We start from the raw sequence: 16,110 nt of genomic DNA, 5'->3' as shown, positions 1-16,110 counted from the left end.
GTGGCCACCTTTTATTCCCTTATTTGTCACCACCCACGTCCTGCTGATTGGTCCATATTACAGAATGCTGACTGGTTCATTTTACAGAGCGCTGATTGGTCCATTTTACAGAGCACTGATTGGTCCATTTTACAAACTTCTAGCCAGCCACAGAGCGCTGATTGGTACTTTTTTTTTTTTTTTTTTTTTTGAGAGGGAGTCTCGCTGTGTCGCCCAGGCTGGAGTGCAGTGGTCGGACCTCAGCTCACTGCAAGCTCCGCCTCCCGGGTTTACGCCATTCTCCTGCCTCAGCCTCCCGAGTAGCTGGGACTACAGGCGCCCGCCACCATGCCCAGCTAGTTTTTTGTATTTTTTAGTAGAGACGGGGTTTCACTGTGTTAGCCAGGATGGTCTCGATCTCCTGACCTCGTGATCCGCCCGTCTCGGCCTCCCAAAGTGCTGGGATTACAGGCTTGAGCCACCGCGCCCGGCCGATTGGTACATTTTTACAGAGCACTGATTGGTGTATTTTACAAACCTCTGGCTAGCCACAGAGTGCTGATTGATGCGTTTTATAATCCTAACTACAGAGTGCTGATTGGTGCATTTTACAATCCTCTTGTAAGAAAGAAAAGCTCTCCAAGTTCCCACTCAACCCAGGAATTCCAGCTGGCTTCACCTCTCAAGAGGATCTCACTCTGTCCCCTGGAGTGCAATGGCTGCAATGGTAGTTCACTGCAACATCCAGCTTCTAAGCTCAAGTCATCCTTCTGTCTCAGCCTCCCGAGTAGCTGGGACTACAAACTTGTGCTAAAAAATTACACCCAGGTAATTTTTTAATTTTTTGCAGTGATACAGTCTCACATTGTTGTCCAGGCTGGTCTTGAACTACTGGCTTCAAGTGATTCTCCTGCCTTGGCTTCCCAAAGCATTGAGATTACAGATGTGAGAGACTGAACTTAGCCCATAAAATTATTCCTTTTTATTTTTTGAGACAGAGTCTAACTGTGTCACCTGGGCTGGAGTGCAGTGGCACGATCTCGGCTCAACGCAACCTCTGCCTTCTCGGTTCAAGTGATTCTCCTGCCTCAGCCTCCTGAGTAGCTGGGACTACATGCACCTGCCACTATGTCTGGCTAATTTTTTTTTTTTTTTTTTGAGACGGAGTCTCGCTCTGTCACCCAAGCTGGAGTGCACTGGCCAGATCTCAGCTCACTGCAAGCTCCGCCTCCTGGGTTCACGCCATTCTCCTGCCTCAGCCTCCCGAGTAGCTGGGACTACAGGCGCCCGCCACCTCGCCCGGCTAGTTTTTTGTATTTTTTAGTAGAGACGGGGTTTCACCGTGTTAGCCAGGATGGTCTCGATCTCCTGACCTTGTGATCCGCCCGCCTCGGCCTCCCAAAGTGCTGGGATTACAGGCTTGAGCCACCGCGCCCGGCCTGGCTAATTTTTTTGTATTTTTAGTAGAGACGGGGTATCACCAAGTTGGCCAGGATGGTCTCGATCTCCTGACCTTGTGATCCGCCCACCTCGACCTCCCAAAGTGCTGGGATTACAGGTGTGAGCCACTGCGCCCGGCCCAGAAAATTATTCTTAAATATCAGAACATATCCTGCTCATTCAAGATCATGAATGTGGCTGGCATGGGCAGTCGTTTTGGGGTAAAAATAAAATACTACTCTGCTAAAGGATATAATAAACTTGTATTGACAAAAAGTTACAACAATGTCCAAAACCCCAGAATTATTGTTCTAAGTATCTTAAGAGAAGAAACAGAGGAACTGGACTAAAGACAAACCCAATTAAAACCCTAGCGTAGAAATATCAATCTACTTTAGCAAAATGGAGGTGTTGGGACTGGGGGGAGTAGAAAAATAATTTTGATCTAAATGTTTAGTCTTTCTTTATTTGTGATATGTCAACAGATAAATATAGCTTTGATTATGATGTTACCAATAGGAAGGTAGCTATGCTAGAATTGAGAAAGCATAGCAGAGTTTCTAAAATAATAGAGGGATAGGCCAGGCGCAGTGGCTCACGCCTGTCATTCCAGCACTTTGGGAGGCTGAGGCGGGAGGATCACTTGAGGTCAGGAGTTCAAGACCAGCCTGATCAACATGATGAAACCTGTCTCTACTAAAAATAAAAAAAGTATCTGGGCATGGTGGCATGCACCTATAATCCCAGCCACCCAGGAGGCTGAGGCAGGAGACCCGCTTGACCTGGGAGGCAGAGGTTGCAGTGAGCTGAGATGGTGTCACTGCACTCCAGCCTTGGCAACACAGCGAAATTTTGTCTCAAAAAATAATAATAAAATAAATAAATAAATAAATAAAATAAAAGGGGGATAAAGAATTTGATTAAGGCACCAAAAGTAAGGAAAAGAGAAAGAGGAAATAATACAGTAGAATAAAATAGTAAGCTTAAAACTGAATGAGGCCGGGCGCGGTGGCTCAAGCCTGTAATCCCAGCACTTTGGGAGGCCGAGACGGGCGGATCACGAGGTCAGGAGATCGAGACCATCCTGGCGAACATGGTGAAACCTCGTCTCTACTAAAAAATACAAAAAACTAGCCGGACAAGGTTGGCGGGCGCCTGTAGTCCCAGCTACTCGGGAGGCTGAGGCGGGAGAATGGCGTAAACCCGGGAGGCGGAGCTTGCAGTGAGCTGAGATCCGGCCACTGCACTCCAGCCTGGGCGACAGAGCGAGACTCCATCTCAAAAAAATAAAAAATAAAAAATCTAGCTGGATTTTATTTTTTGAAATCTTTTTAAAAAGAAGAAAGAGAGTATCCCTGTTGCTCAGGCTGGTTTCAAACTTCTGAGCTCAAGTGATCCTCCTGCTTCTGCCTCCCAAAGTGCTGGGATTACAGGCATAAGTCACTGTGCCCAGCCTCTAGCTGGATTTGAAAAAAACAAACAATCAAACAAACAAGAAAACACCTAAACAATGTGACAAAGAAAGGATAAAACAAAAGACTGAAACTATTATTATTATTATTATTATTATTATTATTATTTTAAGACAAGAGTGTCACTCTTTCGCCCAGGCTGGAGTGCAATGGCGCAATTTCGGCTCACTGCAACCTCTGTCTCCCAGGTTCAAGCTATCCTCCTGCCTCAGCCTTCCCAGTAGCTAGGAATACAGGTGCCCGCCACCACACCCAGCTAATTGTTTTTAGTTTTTTTAGTAGAGACAAGGGTTTCACCATGCCGGCCAGGCTGGTGTGAAACTCCTGACCTCAAGTGATTAACCCACCTCAACCTCCCAATGTGCTAGGATTACAGGCGTGAGCTACTGCGCCTGGCCAAAAGAATGAAATTAGATGATGATCAAAGATATACCAGATATGTGCAACAAAAAGAACGCAGTATTACTCATAATAGGTAAAAAGTGGAAACAACCCAAATGGCTATTAACTGATGAATGAATAAATAAAATGTGGTATACTCATATAGTGGAATAATATTCAGCCATAAAAAACACAATACTAATACTACATACAACATAAATGAACCTTGAACATTTTTTTTTTTTCTAAATAGAGCTTTGCTCTGTTGCCCAGGCTGGAGTGCCGTGGCACAATCTCAGCCCACTGTAACCTCCACCTCCCGGGTTCAGGCGATTCTGGTGCCTCAGCCTCCTGAGTAGCTAACTTTACAAAAAATTTAACAAATTAGCCAGGCAGGGTGGTGCTTATCTACAGTCCTACCTACATGGGAGACTGAGGTGGGAGGATCGCTTGAGCTCAGGAGTTCAAGGCTGAAGTGAGGTACAATCATGGCACTGCACTACAGCATGGGTGACAGGGCAGGAGGCAGGGAGGAGAAAAAACAAAACAAAACAAAAAAAAGAGCAAAACAAAAGAAAGGCTGGGCACGGTGACTCACACCTGTAATCCCAGCACTTTGGAGGCCGAGGTGGTAGGCAGATCATGAGGTCAGCAGTTCGAGACCAGCCTCACCAGCATGGTGAAACCCCGTATCTACTAAAAATACAAAAAATTAGCTGGGCATGGTGGTCCGCACCTGTAATCCCAGCTACTTAGGAGGCTAAGGCAGGACAATCACTTGAACTCAGGAGATAGAGGTTGCAGTGAGCCAAGATCATGCTGCTGCGCTCCAGCTGATAGAGTGAGACTCTGTCTCAAAAAAAAAAAAAAAAAAAAGAAAGTAGATTAGTGGTTGCCTAGGATTTGGGGTGGGATAGAAGATAGATGAGGAAGCTGGGGGTGACTACCAAAAGGTACAGGATTTCTTTTTGAGGTGATTAAAATGCTATAAAATTGCCAGGTGCGGTGGCTCATGCCTGTAATCCCAGCTCTCAGGGAGGCAGAGGTGGGAGGATAGCTTGAGCCCAGGAGTTTGAGACCTGCCTGGACTATATAGCAAGACCCCATTCTCCACAAAAAGGAAAAAAAAAAAGTGTAAAATGCTATAAAATTGTGGTGATAGCTGTACAACCTTGGGAATATATATCCTAAAACCACTGAATTGTAATTTTTAAAAGAATATAAGAGCCAGGCACAGTGGCTGGTGCCTGAAGTGTCAGCTACTAGGGAGACTGAGGCAAGAGGATGGCTCTTCAGCCCAGGAGTTTGAGCTATGATTCTGCCACTGCACTCCAGCCTAGGTGACAGAGTGAGACCCTGTCCCTAAAAACAAACAAAAAACAGAATGCAAGAATGCTAGAATACTTCTTCTTCTTCTTCTTCTTCTTTTTTTTTTTTTATTGAGACAGAGTCTTGCTCTGTCACCGAGGCTGGAGTGCAGTGGTGCAATCTCGGTCCACTGCAACGTCTGCCTCCTGGGTTCTAAGGGATTCTCCTGCCTCAGCTTCTGGAGTAGCTGGGATTACAGATGCACACCTCCACGCCCGGCTAAGTTTGTATTTTTAGTAGAGACGGGGTTTCACCATGCTGTCCAGGCTGGTCTCTATCTCTTGACCTCAAGTGATCCACCAGCCTCAGCCTCCCAAAGTACTGGGATTACAGGCCTGAGACACTGTGCCCGGCTGCAAGAATGCTTTTTTAAAAAAAAATTTTCCATCTGGCAGGACACACAGTAGTCTCTCTCTCAGTTTAGGAGGGTCGTCCTAAGAATAGGACTCACTGTTAAAGGCACAAGAGGGACCAGGCGTGGTGGCTCACGCCTGTAATGCCAGAACGTTGGGAAGCTGAGATGGGCAAATCACGAGGTCAAGAGTTCAAGACCAGTCTGGCCAACATGGTGAAACCCCATCTCCACTGAAAGTACAAAAACTAGCTGGGTGTTTTGGCTTGTGCCTGTAGTCCCAGCTACTTGGGAGGCTGAGGCAGAAGAATTATTTGAACCCAGGATGCAGAGGTTGCAGTGGGCAGAGCTCACACCACTGCCCTCCAGCCTGGGCAACAGAGTCAGACTCTGTCTCAAAAAAAAAAAAAATGGCTGGGCACAGTGGCTCACATCTGTAATCCCAGAACTTTCGGAGGCTGAGGCAGGCGGATCATGAGGTCAGGAGATCAAGACCCTCCTGGCTAATACGGTGAAACTCCGTCTCTACCAAAAATACAAAAAAATTAGCCAGGCGCGGTGGCGGGAAGCCTGTAGTCTCTGCTATTCGGGAGGCTGAGGCAGAAGAATAGCATGAACCTGGGAGGGAGAGCTTGCAGTGAGCCAAGATAGGGCCACTGCACTCCAGCCTGGGTGACAGAGCAAGACTCTATCTCAAAAAAAAAAAAAAAAAAAGGTGCAAGAGGACAGTTGAAGATGAAAAAACAAAACCAAAATCTTTCAAATAGTCCAAATATTACAGAGATTACATAAAATAAATATAAGCAACAAATATATAGCAGAGAAATATAGCACAGTAATTAAGCAATATTTCCCTAAATATGGCCAGGAGCGGTGGCTCATGCCTGTAATCCCAGCACTTTGGGAGGCCAAGGTGGGCGAATCACAAGGTCAGGAGATCAAGACCATCCTGGCTAACACAGTGAAACCCCATCTCTACTAAAAATACAAAAAATTAGCCAGGCATGGTGGCAGGCACCTGTAGTCCCAGCTACTCGGGAGGCTGAGGCAGGAGAACGGCATGAACCCGGGAGGTGGAGCTTGCAGTGAGCTGAGATCGCGCCACTGCACTCCAGCCTGGGTGACAGAGCGAGACTCCATCTCAAAAAAAAAAAAGAAAGAAAGAAAGAAGGAAAGAAAATAAATACTTTCCTAAATAAGTAAAACCAAAAAGTGAAATTTCAAATTATCCAAATCATATGAATCTTCATAGCAAACCTATAGAAATGCTGCTAAAGCTGTACTCAGTGAAAACTGTGTGGTATTAAAAGTTTTTACTATTTTTTCAAACTATAAATGAATTAAACATTCACATTAAGAGAGATTAAAAAAAAGAATAAAATTTTAAAAATAGGCCAGGCGCGGTGGCTCAAGCCTGTAATCCCAGCACTTTGGGAGGCCGAGATGGGCGGATCACGAGGTCAGGAGATCGAGACCATCCCGGCTAACACGGTGAAACCCCGTCTCTACTAAAAAAAATACAAAAACTAGCCGGGCGAGGTGGCGGGCGCCTGTAGTCCCAGCTACTCGGGAGGCTGAGGCAGGAGAATGGCGTAAACCCAGGAGGCGGAGCTTGCAGTGAGCTGAGATCCGGCCACTGCACTCCAGTCCCGTGACAGAGCGAGACTCCGCCTCAAAAAAAAAAAAAAATTTTTTTTTAAAATAAATTAGAGGCTGGGTGCGGTGGCTCAAGCCTGTAATCCCAGCACTTTGGGAGGCCGAGGCGGGCGGATCACAAGGTCAGGAGATCGAGACCATCCTGGCTAACACGGTGAAACCCCGTCTCTCCTAAAAAATACAAAAAACTAGCCGGGCGAGGTGGCAGGCACCTGTAGTCCCAGCTACTCGGGAGGCTAAGGCAGGAGAATGGCATAAACCCAGGAGGTGGAGCTTACAGTGAGCCGAGATCTGGCCACCGCACTCCAGCCTGGGCGACAGAGCGCGACTCTGTCTCTAAATAAATAAATAAATAAATAAATTAGAAAAAGAACCATGTAGGCCAGGCGCAATGGCTCAAGCCTGTAATCCTGGCGCTTTGGGAGGTTGAGATGGGAGGATCACTTGAGCCCAAGAGTTCAGGATCAGCTTGGGCAACATGGCAAAACTCCATCTCTACAAACAATATGAAAATTAATTGGTCGTGGTTGCATGTTCCTGTAGTCCCAGCTACTCAGCAGATTGAGGTAGGAAATCACTTGAGACCAGCAATCAGAGGTTGAAATGAGCCAAGATTGCATCTTTGCAGCCTGGGCAACAGAATGAGACCTTGTCTAGGAGGGAGGGAAGGAAGGAAGGAAGGAAGGGAGGGAGGGAGGGAGGGAGGGAGGGAGGGAAAGAAAAAGAAAGAGAACCATATAACAAAAATAAAATACTAAAAGTTAAAACTCTAAAATTAATACAATAACAATTCATCAATAATAGGCCAAGCATGTATAACTGCAACACTTTGGGAGGCTGAGGTGGAAGAACTGCTTGAGCCCAAGAGTTTTGAGACCAGCCTGGGCAATATAGGGAGACCTTATATCTACAAAAAATTAAAAAATTAGTGCTGGGTGGTGCATGCCTGTGGTTCCAGCTACTGGGGAGGATGAGGTGGGAGGATTGCTTAAGGCCAGGAATTCAAGGTTGTAGTGAGCCAGGATCATGCCACTGCACTCCAGACTAGGTAATGGAGTGAAACCTTGTATCCAAAAAAAAAAAAAAAAAGTTACTTGAAAGAGTTGGACAAGGTGGCTCACACCTGTACTCCCAGCACTTTGGGAGGCCAAAGTGGGGAGATCACTGCAGGCAAGGAGTTGGAGACCAGCCTGGGCAACATAGCAAGACCTTGTCTCTGCAAAAAAATAAAAATAAAAATAAAAATGAGCTTGGTGTGCTTGCTTCAGCAGCACATATACTAAAATTGGAATGATACAGAGAAGATTAGCATGGCCCCTGTGCAAGGATGATGCAAATTCATGAAATGTTCCATATTTTTCTGGATCAAAAACCAAAACTCAATGGTATGCTGTCTTCAAGAGACCTATCTCAGCCATATTCTCAAAATAAATAAATAAATAAATAAATAAAAATTAAAAAAGATGGAGGAAAAAGTACCAAGCAAATGGAAATCAGAAAAAAGCAGCAGTTGCAATCCTAATTTCAGACAAAATAGACTTTAAACCAACAAAGGTCATAAAAGACGAAGGACATTATAGTGGTAAAGGGTTAAATTCAACAAGAAGACTTAACTATCTTAAATGTATATGACCCAACACAGCAGCACCCAGATTCATAAAGCAAGTTATTAGAGAGTTAGACTCCTACACAGTAATAGTAGGAAACTTCAACACTTCACTAACAGTATAGACAGATCATTGAAAGAGAAACTGAACAAAGATATTCAGGACCTGAACTCAACATTGGACCAAATGGATCTGATACACCTCTACAGAGCTCTCCTCTGAAAAACAACAGAATATACATTCTTCTCATTACCACATGCAACATAATCTAAAATTGACAACACAATTGGACATAAAACAATCCTTAGCAAACGCAAAAGAACCAAAATCATACCAAACATACTCTTGAACCACAGTGCAATAACAACAGAAATCAAGACATTAAAAATTGTCCAAAACCATACAATTACATGGAAATTAAACAACCTGCTCCTGAATGACTTTTGTGTAAGTAATGAAATTAAAGCAGAAATCAAGTAGTTCTTTGAAACTAATGAGAGCAAAGATACAACATATTAGAATCTCTAGGACACAGTTAAGGGAGCGTTAAAAGTGAAATTTATAGCATGAAACACCCACATCAAAAAGTAAGAAAGATCTTGCTGGGCGCAGTGGCTCACATCTGTAATCCCAGCACACTGGGAGGCTGAGGCAGGGGGATCACGAGGTCAGGAGTTTGAGACCAGCCTGGCCAACATAGTGAAACCCCGTCACTACTAAAAATACAAAAATTAGCCAGGCATGGTAGTGCACGCCTGTAGTCCCAGCTACTCAGGAGGCTGAGGCAGGAGAATGGCGTGAACCTGGGAGGCAGAGGTTGCAGTGAGCTGAGATCACGCCACTGCACTCCAGCCTGGGCAATAGAGCAAGAATCTGTCTCAAAAAAAAAAAAAAAAAAAAAGAAAGAAAGATCTGGCTGGGCGCGGTGGCTCAAGCCTGTAATCCCAGCACTTTGGGAGGCCGAGACGGGCGGATCACAAGGTCAGGAGATCGAGACCATCCTGGCTAACACGGTGAAACCCCGTCTCTACTAAAAATACAAAAAAAAAAACTAGCCGGGCGAGGTGGCGGCGCCTGTAGTCCCAGCTACTGGGGAGGCTGAGGCAGGAGAATGGCGTGAACCCGGGAGGCGGAGCTTGCAGTGAGCTGAGATCCGGCCACTGCACTTCAGCCTGGGTGACAGAGCGAGACTCCGTCTCAAAAAAAAAAAAAAAAAGAAAGAAAGAAAGATCTCAAATTAACAGCCTAATATCATAACTAAAAGAAACTAGAGAAGAGGCCGGGCACAGTGCCTGTAATCTCAGCACTTGAGGTCCAGAGGACGAGACCAGCATGGCCAACATGGTGAAACCTCATCTCTACTAAAAATACAAAAATTAGCTGGGTGTGGTAACATGCGCCTGTAATCCCAGCTACTCAGGACTCAGGAGGTGGAGGCATGGGAATTGCTTGAACCTTGGAGGCTGAGGTTGCAGTGAGCCGAGATTGCACCACTGCATTCCAGTCTGGGTAACAGGATGAGACTCTGTCTCAGAAAAAAAGGACCAGAGAAGCAAGAGCAAACCAACCCCAAAACTAGCAGAAAAATAACCAAAATCAGACCTGAACTGAAGGAAATCAAGACACAAAAAACCATTCAAAAGATTGATGAATCCAGGAGTTGATTTTTTTTTTTTTTGAAAAATGAATAAGATATAGGCCATTAGCTAGACTAATAAAGAAGAAAGAGAGAAGGTCCAAATAAAAACAATTAAGGCAGGGCACGGTGGCTCATGCCTGTAATTCTAGCACTTTGGGAGACCGAGGTGGGCGGATCACTTGAGGTCAGGAGTTCGAGACCAGCCTGGCCAACATGGTAAAATACCGTCTCTACTAAAAATACAAAAATTAGCTGGGCATGGTGACATATGCCTATAATCCCTGCTACTTGGGAGGCAGAGGCACAAGAACCTCTCAAACCTGAGAGGCAGAGGTTGCAGTGAGCCAAAATGGTGCCACTTCACTCCAATCGGAACAATAGAATGAGACGCCGTCTCAAAAAATAAATAAAGAAATAAACAAACAAACATAGTTAGAAATGACGGCCGGGCGCGGTGGCTCAAGCCTGTAATCCCAGCACTTTGGGAGGCCGAGATGGGCGGATCACGAGGTCAGGAGATCGAGACCATCCTGGCTAACACGGTGAACCCCGTCTCTACTAAAAATACAAAAAACTAGCCGGCGAGGTGGCGGCGCCTGTAGTCCCAGCTACTTGGAGGCTGAGGCAGGAGAATGGCGTGAACCCGGGAGGCGGAGCTTGCAGTGAGCTGAGAACCGGCCACTGCACTCCAGCCTGGCGACAGAGCGAGACTCTGTCTCAAAAAAAAAAAAAAAAAAAAAAGAAATGACAAAGGGATGTTACCAGTGACCCCACAGAAATAAAAATAACCATCACAGACTACTATGATCACCTCTATGCACACAAACTAGAAAAACTAGAAGCAGCCAGGCTCAGTGGCTCACGCCTGTAATCCTAGCACTTTGGGAGGCTGAGGCGGGCAGATCACCTGAGGTCAGGGGTTCAAGAACAGCCTGGCCAACATGGTGAAACCCCATCTCTACTAAAAATATAAAAATTACCCGGGCGTGTTGGAACATGCCTTTAATCCCAGGTACTTGGGAGGCTGAGTCAGGAGAATCATTTGAACCCAGGAGGCAGAGGTTGTAGTGAGCTGAGATTGCGCCACTGCACTCCACACCGGGTGACAGAGTGAGACTCCATCTCAATAATAATAATAATAATAATAATAATAATAATAACCTAGAAGAGATGGATAAATTCCTGGACACATACACCTTACCAAGACTGAAACAGAAAGAAATAGATTCCCTGAACAGAACAATAATGAGCTCCAAAATGAAATCAGTAATAAATAGCCTACTAACAAAAAAAGCCCAGGACCAGATGAAGTCGCAGCCAAATTCCACCAGATGTACAAAGAAGAGATAATACCATTTCTTCTGAAACTATTTCAAAAAATTGAGGCGGAGTGACTCCTCCCCAACTCATTCTGTGAGGCTGGCATCATCTGACACTAAAACCCAACAGAGACACACCCAAAATAGAAAACTTCAGTCCAATATCCTTGATGAATATCGATGCAGAAATCCTCAACAAAATACTTGCAAATTGAATCCAGCAGCACATCAAAAAGCTAATCCACCACTATCAAATAGGGTTTATTCCTGGGATGCAAGGTTGGTTTTACATTCACAAATCAATAAAAGTGATTCATCACATAAACAGAACTAAAGAAAAAAACCACATAATTATCTAAATAGATGCAGAAAAGACTTTTGATAAAATTCAGCACAATATCCCTTCGTATTAAAAACTCTCACTAAACTAGATTTTGAAGGAACATACCTCAAAATAATAACAGCTATCTATGACAAACCCACAGCCAACATCATACTGAATGGGCAAAAGCTGAAAGCATTCTCTTTGAAAACTGGCACGACACCCGGGTGCCCTTTCTCACCACTCCTATTCAACACAGTGTTGGAGTCCTGGCCAGAAGAGTCAGGCAAGAGAAAGAAATAGCCGGGTGCGGTGGCTCAAGCCTGCAATCCCAGCACTTTGGGAGGCCGAGGCGGGCGGATCACGAGGTCAGGAGATCGAGACCCTTCTGGCTAACACGGTGAAACCCCGTCTCTACTAAAAATACAAAAAACTAGCCGGGCGTGGTGGCGGGCGCCTGTAGTCCCAGCTACTCGGAGGCTGAGGCGGGAGAATGGCGGGAACCCGGGAGGCGGAGCTTGCAGTGAGCCGAGATCGCGCCACTGCACTCCAGCTTAGGCGACACAGCGAGACTCCGTCTCAAAAAAAAAAAAAAAAAAGGAAGACAGGAGGTCGTAGTATCTCTCCTTGCGAAAGATATGATTCTATATCTAGAAAACCCTATAGTCCCTGTCCAGAAGATTCTTCAGCTGATAAACTTCAGCAAAGTTTCAGGATACAAAATCAATGTACAAAAATCACTCGCATGCCTATACATCAACAACAGCCAAGCCAAGAGACAAATCACGAACAAAATCCCATTCACAACTGCCACAAAAAGAATAAAATGCTGCCAGGTGTGGTGGCTCACGCCTGTAATCCCAGAACTTTGGGAGGCCGAGGTGCGTGGATCACCTGAGGTTGGGAGTTCGAGACCAGCCTGACCAACATGGAGAAACCCCATCTCTACTAAAAATACAAAAAAAAAAAAAAATTAGCTGGGCGTGGTGGCACATGCCTGTAATCCCAGCTACTAGGGAGGCTGAGACAGGAGAATCACTTGAACCTGGGATGGAGGTTGTGGTGAGCTAAGATTGCGCCATTGCACTCCAGCCTGGGCAACAAGAGTGAAAATCAGTCTCAAAAAAAAAAAGGAATAAAATGCCTATGAATACAGATAACCAGGGAGGTGAGAGATCTATACAATGAGAATTACAAAACACTGCTCAAAGAAATCAGAGATGACACAAATGAATGGAAAAATATTCCATGCTCATGGATAGGAAAAAATCAGTATCATTAAAATAGCCATACAGCCCAAAGCAATTTACAGATTCAATGCTATTCCTATCAAGCTACCAATAATATTCTTCATAGAATTAGAAAAAAAAACTATCTTAAAATTCATATGGGACCAAAAAACAGCCTGAATACCAAGGCAATCTTAAACAAAAAGAACAAAGCTGGAGGCTTCAAACTACCCAACCTCAAACTATACTACCGGGGTACAGTAACCAAAATAGCATGGTACTGGGTACAAAAACAGACCCAAAGACCAATGGAATATAATAGGGAGCCCAGAAATAAGGCTGCACCCTCACCTACAACCATTTGATCTTTGACAAAGCTGAAAAAACAAGCGATGGGAAAAGAACTCCCTATTGAATAAACGGGGCTAGGATAACTGGCTAGCCATATACAGAAGATTGAAACTGGACCCTTTTCTTTTCTTTTCTTTTCTCTTTTTGAGATAGAGTCTCTCTTTGTCGCCCAGGCTGGAGTGTATGCAGCAGCGCGATCTCAGCTCACTGCAAGCTCTGCCTCCTGGATTCACGCCATTCTCCTGCCTCAGCCTCCCGAGTAGCTGGGGCTACAGGTGCCTGCCATGACGCCCGGCTAATTTTTTGTATTTTTAGTAGAGATGGGGTTTCACTGTGTTAGCCAGGATGGTCTCGATCTCCTGACCTCGTGATCCGCCCGCCTTGGCCTCCCAAAGTGCTGGGATTACAGGCATGAGCCACTGTGCCCAGCCTCGAAACTGGACCCTTTTCTCACACCAGGTACAAAAACCAACTCAGGGCCAGGTGAGGTGGCTCACACCTGTAATCCCAGCACTTTGGGAGGCTGAGTCGGGTGAATCACCTGAAATCAGGAGTTCAAGACCAACATCGTGAAACCTCGTATCTACTAAAAATACAAAAATGAGCCAAGTGTAGTGGCACCCACCTGTAATCCCAGCTACTCAGGAAGCTGAATCAGGAGAATCATTTGAACCTGGGAGGCGGAGGCTGCAGCGAGCCATTATCGCGCCATTGCACTCCAGCAACGCAAGAGTGAAACTCCATCTTAAAAAAAAAAAATCGGCCGGGCGCGGTGGCTCAAGCCTGTAATCTCAGCACTTTGGGAGGCCGAGACGGGTGGATCACGAGGTCAGGAGATCCAGACCATCCTGGCTAACACGGTGAAACCCCGTCTCTACTAAAAAATACAAAAAACTAGCCGGGCGAGGTGGCGGGCGCCTGTAGTCCCAGCTACTCGGGAGGCTGAGGCAGGAGAATGGCGTAAACCCGGGAGGCGGAGCTTGCAGTGAGCCGAGATCCGGCCACTGCACTCCCGCCTGGCGACGGAGCGAGACTCCGTCTCAAAAAAAAAAAAAAAAAAAAAAAAAAAAAAATCAACTCAGGATAGATTAAAGACTTAATTGTAAAACCCAAAACTATAAAAATCCTGGATTACAACCTAGGCAATACCACGGGGATGTAGAAACTGGCAAACATTTCATGACAAAGACACTGAAAGCAATCACAACAAAAGCAAAAATTGACAAGATCCAGTTAAACTAAAGAGCTTCTGCCCAGCAAAAGAAACTATCAACAGAGTAAATGAACAGCCTACAGAATGAGAGAAAATATTCGCAAGCTATGCATCTGAAAAAAATGTCTGATATCCAGCATGTATAAGGAACTTGACGAATTTTTTTTTTTTTTTTTTTTTTTTTTTGAGACAGGGTCTCATTCTGTCGCCACGACTGGAGTGCAGTGGTGCAATCTCGGCTCACCAAAACCTCTGCTCAAGCGATTCTCCTGCCTCAGCCTCCCGAGTAGCGATTATTTTGCCTCAGCCTCCCGAGTAGCTGGGATTACAGGCATGCGCCAGCACCATGCCTGGCTAGTTTTTGTATCTTTAGTAGACTGGGTTTCACCATAGCCCAGGCTGGTCTCAAACTCCTGACTTCAAATGATCCACCCACCTCAGCCTCCCAAAGTGCTGGGCTGGAACTTGAACAAATTTACAACGGAAAAAACCCAACTCCGTTAAAAAGTGGGCAAAGGACATGAGCAGACAATTTTCAAAAGAAGTCAGAGATGTGGCTAACAAGTATATGAGAAATAGCTCAATATCACTGATCATCTGAGAAATGCAAATCAAAACCACAATGAGATTCTCCCTCATACCAGTCAGAATGGTTATTAATAAAAAGTCAAGGCCCGGTGCAGTGGCTCATGCCTGTTAGCCTAGCACTTTGGAAGGCCGAGGAGGGTGGATCACCTGAAGTCAGAAGTTCGAGACCAGCCTAGCAATATGATGAAACCCCCGTCTCTACTAAAAATACAAAAATTAGCTGGGCATGGTGGACCATGCCCGTAATCCCAGCTACTTGGGAGGCTGAAGCAGGAGAATTATTTGAACTCAGGAGGTGGAGGTTGCAGTGAGCCGAGATGGCGCCACTGCACTCCAGCCTGGGCAACAGAGACAGACTCTGTCTTAAAAAAAAAAAAAAAAGTCGGCCGGGCGCGGTGGCTCAAGCCTGTAATCCCAGCACTTTGGGAGGCCGAGGCGGGCGGATCACGAGGTCAGGAGATCCAGACCATCCTGGCTAACACTGTGAAACCCCGTCTCTACTAAAAAATACAAAAAACTAGCCGGGCGACGTGGTGGGCGCCTGTAGTCCCAGCTACTCGGGAGGCTGAGGCAGGAGAATGGCGTGAACCCGGGAGGCGGAGCTTGCAGTGAGCTGAGATCCGGCCACTGCACTCCAGCCTGGGCGACAGAGCGAGACTCCGTCTCAAAAAAAAAAAAAAAAAAAAAAAAAAATTCCATCTGGCAGGGCACACAGTAGTCTCTCTCTCAGTTTAGGAGGGTTGTCCTAAGAATAGGACTTACTCTTAAAGGCACAAGAGGGACCAGGTGTGGTGGCTCACGCCTGTAATGCCAGAACTTTGGGAGGCTGAGATGGGGAGATCACGAGGTCAGGAGTTCAAGACCAGTCTGGTCAACATGGTGAAACCCCATCTCTACTAAAAGTACAAAAATTAACCGGGTGTGGTGGCGCACGCCTGTAGTCCCAGCTACTTGGGAGGCTGAGGCACGAGAATTGCTTCAACCCAAGAGGCGGAGGCTGCAGTGAGCCGACATCACGTCACTGCACTCCAGCCTGGACAACAGAGCACAATCTTGTCTTGAAAAAAAAAGAATTACAAAAGGTTATTATGTGTAACTCTGTGCCAAATACTTAGAAAATCTAGGGACGGGCCGGGCGTGGTGGCTCAAGCCTGTAATCCCAGCACTTTGGGAGGCCGAGACGGGCGGATCACG

General features: G+C 45.7%; 3 non-coding genes across 3 annotated transcripts; all 3 read left to right on the top strand.

Annotated features, from left to right (window-relative positions):
• Positions 1-4,983: 4,983 nt before the first annotated feature.
• Positions 4,984-5,116, top strand: LOC117096774. Its single transcript, XR_004442625.1, has one exon.
• Positions 5,117-7,903: 2,787 nt separating this feature from the next.
• On the top strand, positions 7,904-8,008 carry LOC117096812. The gene has a single exon (XR_004442649.1). It is a non-coding gene; the product is annotated as a U6 spliceosomal RNA (small nuclear RNA).
• A 7,543-nt stretch (positions 8,009-15,551) lies between these two features.
• LOC117096773 lies at positions 15,552-15,703 on the top strand. The gene has a single exon (XR_004442624.1).
• The last annotated feature ends 407 nt before the right edge of the window (positions 15,704-16,110 follow it).

This window comes from Trachypithecus francoisi, unplaced genomic scaffold (assembly GCF_009764315.1).
Source record: "Trachypithecus francoisi isolate TF-2019V2 unplaced genomic scaffold, Tfra_2.0 Lachesis_group14, whole genome shotgun sequence".
NCBI lineage: Eukaryota > Metazoa > Chordata > Mammalia > Primates > Cercopithecidae > Trachypithecus > Trachypithecus francoisi.
Note: the sequence above shows the minus strand (reverse complement) of the source record. Positions and strands in the feature narration are given on the sequence as shown.